Genomic DNA, 13,388 nt, shown 5'->3' with positions numbered 1-13,388 from the left:
ATTTATGTATATGTAAAACTGATTCTCTTTGTTATAAAGCAGAAACTAACACACCATTGTAAAGCAATTATAAAAAAATTTTAAAAAAAAGAAATAAAAAGTGATCAAGAAAATAATGAACTGGAAGTTCTTATAGCTGGATTATATAAGCCACATAAAAATTAAGGAAGCTCTTTGGTGCTGAGTAGTTAATATGGCTATAGAAACAACAGAGAAACATGATACTGGAATCTCAGAAAGGCCAATTTCATATCATTTCTTGGAAGTGATATATGTGTGTAAGATTGTGAGTGTGGGCCCTCGGCCATCCTGCCCATATTAGAATCCCACCTCCATCTCTTCGGTGAGACAAGTCAATTCTCTGACACTCAGTTTCCTCTTCGGTTAAACATATGTGTATTTATATTTGGAAATGTATGTCTACATTTATTATTAGTTATTTATTGTATTAGTCAAGTTCCAAACAAGAGATAAAAACCGAGCAGTACATTGCACAGAGATGGTTTAAGAATTATTACCTGTACCAGGGAAGAAACTATACCTGTGTGAAGAGAACACGAATGACTGCTGTGGTGTTGAGGAAGAGTGCCCCGAAAAGGAACATACTTTGACACAGGCTTCCCTCCCAGTGCTCTGATTCAGACCTCATTGTAGAAGTTGTAGTTGTGGTTCTCTGGATGGCAATGTAATTTCCTGGGTTTCCCAGGCCAGAGGTGGTCCACAATTTGTGCAGGCTAGCAACGCTGGTGAGGGTGTATGAAGAAGGAGTCAGAGAGCCTGCAGCCACTTGCCAGCTGGGTGGTTTGGGGTCTGGAGGTACAGTAGCTGCAAGGGAATGTGTAGGCGTGCAGGCTGACTGAGGTCGGCAGCCAGTGTGAAAACAAGTTAGGGTGTTTGAAGCCTGTTCATTGCAACTCAAGGTCTAAGATGTAAATCTGTGTCAGAGGTTTGTGGCAAGGTGGAACCCAGAGAGTAACTTCCAGTTTCCCCATGGTGCATCCCCTGTAGGATGAATATAATCCCACCTCCCTAGCCACTATCCTTGCTAAAAGCTTTCCTAACAGGAACTACATCACTCTTCGCCTTCTATTTGTTTTCTATGGGAAGTTGTTCACAACGTGATACTCTGTATTTCTAGAGATCACAGATTTTTCTGGCACCTTTTATATTAGAGTTTAACAGTGGAAACTCACTTTTCAATTGCGCTGTCAAAAATAACCTGACTGTTATAAATGTGCCATAAAGATCTATCGTATTTCATTCTAAAAGACAAAACTCTTGACATAAGATGCTGCGTTGTAACACCCTGCCAATGTCTTCTCTTACAGTCCCTTAAGAATGAGAGAAGCGACAAATGCTGCTGTCACTATGTGAACAAGGGGATGAAATGCACTCCTTCTATCTTCTCCAAACACGAGAAGTTTTGCATTACAGTCTAAAAAAGAGGAAGAAAATACCTGAAGCATGTTGATATTCTGTGTATATTATTTCTGCATTCTTGAAATCATTAATGATAATAGTACTATTAGATTCTCCTTGGAATCAGTTACTTAAGGCAGATGTTGAGAAAGTAAAACTATAAGACCATTAAAGATAAACTAAAAAGTTCCACCTACATTTTAGTCAACTTAAATGTGAAAGAAGAGGTTAAGAGGGCTTTAAGACATCTGGGTAAATTTGCTTCCAATATATGACTTTGAATTAGTCACTTTACTACCCTAAGAATGAATTTTCTCATCCATAAATTGGGTTTGATTTCTAAAGCCTGAAAAAGATGTTTTAATAACCTTATGAAATATTTTATATAAATATTGTCGGAAGAAGTCAGTTAGGAGATTTAAGAAACAAATATTCACTACCATGAATATACAAGTTTAATATCTTTTACTTCCTTGAACACATATCAAGCTTTAGGTATAAATACATAGGATCTTTTAACTATGCTTAAACCAATTAGTAGAACAGAGAGTAAGTTAAGCTGAATTGCTGACAGCAAAGTTGAGAAGGGAACGGAGAAAAGCTTAATATTCAACGCATTCAGTGACTTCGAGATCAACTGTCTATAATTTTTGGTAATGCTGCGAGCAGTGGCTGGCATCTTGAAGAATCATTCTGGCCCTTGCTGAAAAATATTCTGAACTGTTAAATACACTTGCATATTTATAATAACATTTTTTACTAGTACAGTTGAGTTTGTAAAGTATATCCATAGTTTATTTTTGTGTTTTGTTTACTATTTGCACATTCTAGTCTTTGTGACTACCTTTCCCCCTTTTTATAGGCATGTGGTGAATATTATGTTCATTTAACAAAAAGACATAATGAGCACAAAGATGTTAAATGATAAGCAAATTTATTCAACTAAATGGCTAAACAAATATACTATAGCGTGAGATATTAGGAGCATAGGCCTTGAGGTGAGACCACCAGCGTTTGACTTCTGACTCTGCAATAAACTGTAAGATAATGAGCAAGTTACCTCAGTTTAAGGCCCAGAATTCTCATCTGAAAAATGGGTATAATAATAGAACCTATATCATAAGGTTGTTGTGGGGATTAATTAGAGATTGGATTGGAGTACCATTCAAAGTAGCAGTAAATATTTGGATGTACTTCTGCTAACACTCTTGGAAAATTAATTTATCTATCACCTAGTGTTATAGTTACTTGTTTATAAAGGTTTCTCTGTACTAGATTATATGTTACTCCAGAGAACACATGATATTTATGTTTTCATTTGACACAATAATTCTAATTCTTTTTACATGCAGTATAGGTGCTTTATTAACGTTGTTGAATAACTGAATGGCTAAATGAAAACAGGATCAGGAATACCGACTCTCAATCTAAGGATTCGAGTTGATTCTACTAACGTTTCAAATTGTATCAACTGCTCTATTTCCTAGAGCATCCAGTAAGTATGACCTTTAGAACTTCTGGCAATAGTGACAGAGGTTAGGTAAACAAGATAATGCAAAACAAGATAATGGGAAAGATTAGGTAGAAAATGAAGAAATGGGAAATTTAACAATGTTAAGAAAAATAACCGTGAGATTAAGGTTACTAAAACAACCTGTCCTGTGTGAATGAATTTGGACACAGGCAGAAACATCATTCAGTGATTAAAAACAGTTGCTAAATTAAAACTGTCAACACAAAAGTAATTTATTAAAAATAATTAAAAGACCATCCCTATCATAGTCATTTACATCATAATGAGCCAATTATTCTTTGCTATAAAAATTTACTGAATCTCAATGGCAAGTAGAGAGGACACAAAATTATAGTTGCAGTGGAGCTACCATGATGTTTTCCCTTTGTAATTTTTCACAATATATTTTGTAAATTATTCAGAATTTAACACAGCCATAATAATATTAATGATTAACCATTACATTTTGCAATGTTGATAAAAAACTATATATAAAATGCATATAGTGAAACATTAGAGTGTAGTAGTTAAGACGTGGACTCTGAAGTAATTCCACATAGTTTCATAACTTAGAAAGTAATATCATTTCTTTGCTTTAGCTTTCTCATTTATAAAATGGGAAAATAATTTTTAGCTTCCCGATGGGAACTTCTGAGGAATAAAATCAATAACATGCAGAGTTTTACCTAAATGCCTGATACTGATAAGCATTGAATAAATAGCAATTATTATCATTATTACTGTATGAATTCATCTACTCAAGAGCAAAACAAAATAAAACATAGGGATATACAATTTCAAGATGATAATAGGAAATTATACAGTTATTCCTTTATTTCCAATAGATCACAATTTAAAAAGGTTGTTTGTTTTCAATTTGGGGCAATTATGAATGTGGTAGGATTAATAATGCTCTCCACCCCCAAAATATACAATTCTTAATTTCTGGAACCTGTGAATGTTACCTTATTTGACAAAGACTTTGAAGATGTGATTAAATTAAATATTTTGAGATGAAGGATTATCCTGGATTATCTGGTTCGGTCATAAATACAATCGCAGGTGTCCTTATAAGAGAGAGACCAAGGGAGCTCACACACAGAGGAGGAGAAGGTTTACCACAATATTACTACAAAGGGAGGTGGAGGTTAGGTGATCTGAATGCAAGACAAGGAATGCGGTAGCCTAGTGGAAGCTGGCAAAGTCAAGGAGTAGATGCTTCCCCCAGGGACCCTAGAGGGAGTGTGGTCTGCTGACACCTTGATTTTCGGCAAGTGATACTGATATGGACTTCCGGCTTCTGGAATTGTGATAGAACAAATACCTGTTGTTTAAAGCTACCAGGTCTGTGGTCATTTATTACAGCAGCAGCAAGAAACTAATACAATTAATTAATCTGCTATAAATATTCCTGTATAGAATTTGTATGAACATAAGTTTTAATATCTGTGGGACAAATGCCCAGGAGTATAATAGCTAGGTTATATGGAAATTGCATATTTAACTTTATAAGAAACTCCTCAAGTTTTCCAAATGGCTTTATCCTTTTCACCTTCTCATCAGTGACGTATGCATGATCTGGTTTCTCTGCACCCTCGCCAGAATGTAAGGCTGTCATTATTTTAAAATGTTACCTTTGTGTTAAGTGTGTAGTGACATCTCATTATAGTTTTAATTTGCATTTTCCTACCAGTAGTGATATTAAACATGTTTTCAAGTGCTTATTTACCATCTGCTCATCTTGTTCTTTGTAATGTCTATGTTGTTTGCCCATTTTCTAATTTGACCATTATTTACTGTTAAGTTTTGAAAGTTCTTTAGCTATTCTAGATACAGGTCCTTTTTCAAATATATGTCTTAAAAATATTTTCTCCAGCCTGTAGTTTGTCTTTTCATTTTCTTAGTGGTGACTATCACAGAGCATAGTTTTCATTTTGATGAAGTCTAATTTATCATTTTTTTAATTAATATGTTTTTTATTGTCAAGTCTAAGAACTCTTTTCCCAATCTTTCCTCCATTGAATTGTTTTTTTCACCTTTGTCAAAAATCGGTTGATCATATGTGTATGGGTCTATTTCTGGGTTATCCATTCTGTCCTATTAATCTATGTGCCTATATCTGTGCCAATACCACATGCCTTATCTTAGTTGTAATCCTTAATATTGGGTTGAGTGATTCCTCGTACTTCATACTTCTTTTTCAAGATTGTTCTAACTATTCTACAGCTTGTTACCTTCAATAACATTTTAGAATAAGCTTGTCTATATATGCAAAAGTCATTTACAAGTTTTTAATAGCAATTGTACTAAACCTATAATTTTTTACTATGTTGAGTCTTCCATTCCATGAACACAGTATATCTTTTCATTTTTAAATTCCTTTCTTCAGCATATTGTAATTTTCAGTGCACAGATCTTATACATGCTTTGTTAAGTCTCTACTTAAGTACTGTTTCATCAATTGTAACAAATGTACCCCACTAATGCAAGATGCTATAAATAGAGGAAACTGGGCAGAGGGAGGAGGGTGGAAAAGGTATATGAGAACTGTGTACTTGCTCTTTAATTTTTCTATAAACCTAAAACTGCTCTAAGAAATAAAATCTATTAGCTAAATATAGGAGGAATGGAATATTATTATAATTAGGTATCCTGAATCAGACAATAGCACAAAAGAAAAAGTAATAATAACAATTATTACCATTAACATCATCAGGTTATTTCATTTCTGTAAGAATACATGTCTAGAGCCAATGAATCAATGATATCAGAATAGCAATAGGAAGATCTCTGACCTTAGATATCTATGTACAGGTAATTATCATGCATGCGTGTAGGCAAAAGAAATAGATTCTCAGACATAGAAGAAATCCTACGCATGCCAGTTTTTGAGGGAACAATAACTCAAAATAACAAAACTGCCCATATATATTTGGAGGGAGAGAGACAGAAATAGAGAAATTTTCAGTTTAATGTTTCACACAAAATGATTTAGGGAAAATCGTAGAACTAAATCTTAAACACCTGTCTAAATATTTGTTGATTATAAGCTGTAAAGTTTAATAAATTTTCCAAATTTTCTTAAAATAGAAAAAATATATAATAAATGTAAACAATAATAACATTTAGAATGTAAATTCTAGATATTTTTTTTTAAAAAATAACCTTGAATGTTGGGCTAAGAGAAGAACATACTGCATTGAAACAGTTCTAATTCTTTTCTGGGAGATCATAAAAGAGAAAATGTAATAATTTTACTTTTTTCATATTGATTTTTAAAAATAGCCAAAAGGGGCTTCGCTGGTGGCACAGTGGTTGAGGGTCCGCCTGCCGATGCAGGGGACGTGGGTTCGTGCCCCGGTCCGGGAAGATCCCACATGCCGCGGAGCGGCTGGGCCCGTGAGCCATGGCCGCTGAGCCTGCGCGTCCGGAGCCTGTGCTCCGCAACGGGAGATACCACAACAGTGAGAGGCCTGCGTACCGCAAAAAAAAAAAAAAAAAAGCCAAAAGTGTTTGCTATATGTATAAGATAAACCACTATTGGAAAGCCAATAAGGTATAGATTTTTAAACCAGTAGGGAAAACAAAACAAACTCAACAAAACATAATGCAATTCCCAAGGCTTTTCAGGGAACACTGGGGCTAATAACTTTCCATCTTCTCATCATACTCCAATTAACCCATTCTATTCAGCTTCCTCGTCTCTGTTCAAATCAGCTACTACACCTGTGTTTGCTTTCTATTACCCACAGATCATTGCTCCTTCTCTAGTTCATTTGTCCTTGTGGGATCATGGATTTTTTAGGCCATTTGTCTATTATTTACTCTCATTTTATATATCAAAATTAAAACCTAATGTAATTAAATGGCTACATAGGAAAATTATTGACATTGGCTATAGTAAATAGTTATAAATTCTCTCTAATTAATATAATTTTGGTGATATTTTTATCCACACACATTAAGATGCCAGAATAAGTAGTGTTTTTACATAAAAATATCAGAGAAGTATTAAAACTCTGATGGTAACCCCTTATCCAAGACCACTTCATGTGGTTGTGAGTAACCCCTTATCCAAGACCACTTCATGTGGCTGTGAGTAATGAAGAGCAACTCTCCTGTAAGTGATAAGCACATGACTCTGACATGAGTGGTGGCCCTTGGGATCATGCACCTATTTATAATTGTGTGTCGATACATACAACCTTCAGGGACAGCAGGGGAAGGCCCTAATCTGAATCAGGAATTCTCTACTGGTGTTCATTCCATAAAAAGCTCTTAATGGCAATAAAATTTTAAATGGTAAAGTATTAGATTGAGATTAGAAATATATCTCTCATAACTATGGTTAGTAATATTGCCACCCAGTTATTTAATTCTCACAAGTTACTGAAATAATTTTCTTTATCGAACTTTTATGTAATAAACTGCAATTGTAACACAATAAGGGGAAAACAGGCATTAAACAAAATGTAAAAACAGGAATCAAATTTATAATGTTATGAGCATGATACACATATCTCATTGAAATAACAATAGCAAAACTAACAACAATAATACCATGCATAGTAACAATAATACCGTACTTTCAGTGGTACTTCTTGTCTACTAGGCAATGTTTTAAGGAATTTACACACACACACACATTTACAGACATACACACATATACACATACACACATGCACATACACACACATACTCACTTAATCCTCATAACACCCCCATGGGGATTTTATCTTTCACTAGTCACTTCCCTTCTTTTTCCAACGTACATGGTACAAGATAAATTCATGAAACTATATTTTAAAGCATCTTCTAAACTTAGTGCAGAGTAGAAGTTAGTAGGCTTATCACAATTATTGTGTGTTGTATTTCACAATTTTTTAGATATCTTTTTAAAATTCAGAGATCTATAAATAAATCACAAGAAGACTGAAATCACTCAAATTGCACACATATACAGCAGGAGCCATTTCAACTTATTTGTCAATTTTTCTTAAATGATTGAAAAAAGTAAAAAATGGCCAATGGAAGCTGAATAAGTCCATATTTATTGATTGACTCTATTAATGATAATATGCTCATTGGTAAACTAAGTCTCCCTATACAGGTGTAGTTTCTTAGTAATTATACGACCTATATGATCAATATTACTTCAAAATAAATTCCGAGATAACTGAATATTGGTATTGAATAAAAGTTGTTTGCATTCAGGTAGACATGCGCTTTGGCATTTATTATGATTTTCTCTTCCAATTAGACTAGTCAAATACAAAGACTCAAAGGGAAATTTTATATTGTTAGATTGTTAGAAATTAGTGGCTTTTGGTGGAAAATTCCTGTTTCTTCAGCACTTCTATTTGTTTTTATAGGACATTATTATATCCCTAAACTCACTGCTACTCAGTGGAGTACAGTACCTGTCACAAATCTGAAATGCCCAAGTATAGCTCTGATAACAATATCAATTCTTCTCCTTGTATTTCTTACCAAGTCGTTTCTTTCACACACACCCTTTCCAATTTCCTTTCTGATTTCATTTTCTTTTTCACCTGATTTTCAAAGTCCTTTTGATAATCAAATCACTAAATATCATTCACTCATTGCACTTCTGGGGATCAGATCTGTCACTGGCTTATATACTTTTTTGCCCAGCACTGATTTTGATTCATGCCTTAGAATGTCAGAGCCTAAAAGGACAATTCCACTTTCACTTTTCAGAGCCAGTTTCAATATCAACTTTAATTGAGTAGATAGTATTTAATATAGTTCTCTTCCAGCAGGCAACAATCGTTTACCCCAAGGTTCTCTGTCTTATATTAAACTGAAGAATGCTGACTCAGAGGCTTTTGTTGTGTTTTGTTTTTACTCTTGCTCCCACTTTAACTTGGCTTGAGAAAAAGTTTTACAAGTTGAAATCCCATACTGCCTGAAATACAGACTTTTTAAAAAAGCATTACTTAGTGTATTAAAAGGTAATTGAGTTTAATTTTTAAACTTCTATATCTTTAAAGTCATAGGAGTATAAGTGGTATTGGTTATAGTGCAATCGATTGAATGTTTCCCCCAAATTCATATGTTGAATCGTAATCCCCAGTGTGATGATATTAGGAGGTGGGGCATTTGGGAGGTGATTTGGCCATGAGGGTGGAGCCCCTGTGAATAGGATTGAAGCTCTTATAAAAGAGATCCTAGAGAGCTCCCTTGTTCATCTGCCACGTGACGAGAGGGTGAGATCTCATCAGACACATCTTGATCTAGGATTTCTCAGTCTCCAGAACTACAGGAAATACATTTGTTTATGAGCCACCTAGTCTATGGTGTTCTATTCCAGCAGCCTGAACAGACTTATAGAATAAGACATAAAGAATAATTTAAAATAAAGTAAAAGGAATATATATTTATAATCTCAGTATTGGCTAGATACTTAGAAATTATTTGATTAGCTATCCATGATCATTATAGTCCAAATTGTATTGCCAAATTTACATATCAAGTAAAAAAATTAAATCTTTTAAAATAAACACATTTCTTAATTGTCATATCAACTCTGCCTTATATATATGAGCCAATATTTGGTGTATGGCAATTTAATTAGCATAATCCCCACTCAAAAATTCTGAAAAATTTATTACTCTAAACTGGCAAAAATTCCTCAGCTTATCTTCAACTTCTCCAAGCCACTCCTCCTCAAGTTTTTGCCTGTATTTTCATATGCAATAGTAAACTGAGGTTAATGTTTAAAGAGAAAAAAATATTAAAAATAGAGTCAAGATTTTTGGTTTCTGGTTCTGCAAGTAAGGCGCTTGGAAGTCACCACTCTGTCCTAACAGCAAGTAAAAAGCTGAACAGACTGAAAAATCAACAATTCTTCTTATATCCATAAGAGAGGAAGGACACTGGGCAAATTGCTGCAGCCAAGATCAGTGAGACAGACATGCAAATACAGGGAATCACAGCTTACTAGAGCAGAGACTCAAGACATCAGCACTGGAGAGGAAAACCTGAACTGTACTGACAAATTGTTGGAGGATCAATGTGAACAAGTCTGAGAGTTAACTACTCCAGGGGTGCTAGCCATAGGTGGATCACCCCAATACTGAGAGAGTCCCTCCAGGAGGCCAACCAGGCTCTCACAGTATCAGGGAAAAAAAATCTCGGATTTGGCAGGGGTTGGGGAAAAACTCTGAAATTTATCAGAGCACCATGTTCTTCATAACAAGTCCTGCCCTCAGAGGAAACTTGTTAACCAGAGCCTAACCAGCGATTTTATAACTATCCTGGGGGAAGGGAAATGCCCAACTCCGGCCAGCTCTAGCCTTCCACATAAGAGAAGAGATAAACTCACCTCCAGCCCACTTTGTCTCACCAGAGGGAGGAGAACAAAATCAAAACAAAACTGAGAAACACCTGAAGTGCACAGGGCAGAGGCATAGGCTTACTGAAAGGTTGAGACCTAATCATGGGACTGCAGAACACCTTCCTCCACCACATTACTAAAGGCCTATTTACAGTAGTTCCTTTTAACCAGTACATTATGGCTGTCCATCAAAAAAAAAAAACAAAACAAAAAAGCAAAAAACTTGCCAAGTATACCAAAAGGCAAAAACACACAATTTGAAGAAAGTAAGCAAGCATCAGAACCAGACATGTCAGGGATGTTAGAATAATCAGACCAGGAATTTAAAACAACTATGATTAATATACTAAGGGTTCTAAAGGATAAAATAGACAACATACAAGAGCAAAGGGGCATTGTAAGTGGAGACGTGGAAAACCTAAGAAAGAACCAAAAAAAAAAAAAAATGCTGAAGATCAAAAACATTTTAACAGAAATGAAATATGCTTTGATGTGCTTATTAGTAGACTGGACACAGCTGAGGAAAAAATCTTTGAGCTAGAAAACATACCAATAGATTCCTCAAAAACTGCAAAGCAAAGAAAACAAAGATTGTTTAAAAAACTCAGAAAATCCAAGGAGTTTGGGACAATTAGAAAAAGTGTAACATGTAATGGGAGTGCCATAGGAAGAGGAAAGAGAGAAGGAAGAGAAGAAATATTTCAAACGATAATGACTGAGAATTTCTCCAAATTGATGCCAGACACCAAACCACAGATAAACAAAATTCAGAGAACACCAAATGGGATAAATGACAACTAAAACTACACAAAGGCATATCATTTTCAAACTACACAAAATAAAAGATAAAGGTAAAAAACAACTTACCTATAGAAGAACAGAGAAGAATGATGTTCAACTTCTCCTCAGAAACCATACAAGTAAGATGAGAATGGATGAAATACTTAAACTGTTGAGAGAAAAGAAACAGCAGCTTAGAATTCAGTACCCCTCAAATTAACATTCAAAAGTCAAGGAGAAATAAAGACTTTCTCAGACAAACAAAAATTGAGGGGTTTTGTTGTCTGTAGACCTGCCTCGCAAAAAATGTTAAAATAAGTTATTTACAGAGAAAGAAAATAGCACAGGTAAAAAACTTAGATTTACATAAGGTAACAAAGAGTATCAAAAAAGGAATAAGTGAAGGTAAAATAAAAGCTTTTACATTTTTTTCTATTCTTTATTGATCTAACAGATAATGGTATCTAAAATAATGTCAATAATATATTTGATTATGTATATTTACGTACTTATATATGTGCGTATATATATCTCTATATATGCTTATACATATATATGCTTATATAATTGAAATGAATAACAGCAATGATACAAGGGGCAGGAGGAAGAAAGGGATTGGGATTATTCTGTTATTAAAAGGTACTTACACTACCCATGAAGTGGTATAGTGTTACATGAAAGTGGACTTATATTAGCTGGAAATGTATATTGCAAATTCTAGGACAACCACTTAAAAGAGTAAAAAACAAAAGTAAAACTAATATTATAAGAAATGAGAATAAATGGAACTATATATCAATTAAAACCACAAAAAGCAGAAAAAGAGTGGAAGACAAACATGGTAACATTGAACAAGGGTAACAAATAGAAAACAGTAACAAATATTATAGATATTAATCCAAATATATCAGTAATCACTTTGAATGTCAGTGGTGTAAGTGCACCAGTTAAAACACAGAGATTGTCAGAATAGATTAAAAAAAAAAGGGGGGGGACAAACTACATGTTGTCTATAAGAAATGCACTTTAGGGTTCCGGGAAGATGGCGGAAGAGTAAGACGCGGGGATTACCTTCCTCCCCACAGATACACCAGAAATACATCTACACGTGGAACAACTCCTACAGAACACCTACTGAACGCTGGCAGAAGACCTCAGACCTCCCAAAAGGCAAGAAACCCCCCACGTACCTGGGTAGGGCAAAATAAAAAAGAAAAAACAGAGACAAAAGATACCGACGGGACCTGAACCAGTGGGAGGGAGCAGTGAAGGAGGAAAGTTTTCCACACACTAGAAGCCTCTTCATGGGCGGAGACTGCGGGCGGCAGAGGGGGAAAGCTTCCTAGCCGCGGAGAGCACAGCAACAGGGGTGCGGAGGGAAAAGCGGAGAGAGTCCCGCGCAGAGGATCAGGGCCGAACGGCACTCACCAGCCCGAGAGGCTTGTCTGCTCACCCGCCGGGGCGGGCGGGGCTGGGAGCTGAGGCTCGGGCTTCGGTCGGAGCGCAGGGAGAGGACTGGGGTTGGCGGCATGAACACAGCCTGAAGGGGCTAGTGCGCCACGGCTGGCCAGGAGGGAGTCCGGGAAAAAGTCTGGAGCTGCAAGAGACTTTTTCTTCCCTCTTTGTTTCCTGGTGTGCGAGGAGAGGGGATTAAGAGCGCTGCTTAAAGGAGCTCCAGAGACGGGCGCGAGCCGCGGCTAAAAGCACGGACCCCAGAGACGGCATGAGACGCTAAGGCTGCTGCTGCTGCCACCAAGAAGCCTGTGTGCGAGCACAGGTCACTATCCACAACCCCGTTCCGGGGAGCCTGTGCAGCCCGCCACAGCCAGGGTTCTGGGATCCAGGGACAACTCCCCTGGGAGAACGCACGGCGCGCCTGACGCTGGTGCAACGTCACGCCGGCCTCTGCCGCCACAGGCCCGCCCCGCCTTCGTGCCCCTCCCTCCCCCCCCACCCCGGCCTGAGTGAGCCGGAGCCCCCGAATCAGTGGCTCCTTTAATCACGTCCTGTCTGAGTGAAGAACAGACGCCCACCTGCGACCTACACGCAGAGGCGGGACCAAATCCAAAGCTGAGCCCCTGGGAGCTGTGAGAACAAAGAAGAAAAAGGGAAATCTCTCCCAGCTGCCTCAGAAGCAGCGGATTAAAGCTCCACAGTCAACGTGATGTACCTGCATCTGTGGAATACATAAATAGACAACGAACCATTCCAAATTAAGAAGGTGGACTTCGAGAGCAAGATTTATGATTTTTTTCCTCTTTTTATGAGTGTGTATGTGTATGCTTCTGTGTGAGATCTTGTCTGTATAGTCTTGCT

Source organism: Globicephala melas, chromosome 13 (genome assembly GCF_963455315.2).
Source record: "Globicephala melas chromosome 13, mGloMel1.2, whole genome shotgun sequence".
In the NCBI taxonomy this organism is placed as follows: domain Eukaryota; kingdom Metazoa; phylum Chordata; class Mammalia; order Artiodactyla; family Delphinidae; genus Globicephala; species Globicephala melas.
This window is presented reverse-complemented; position numbering follows the sequence as displayed.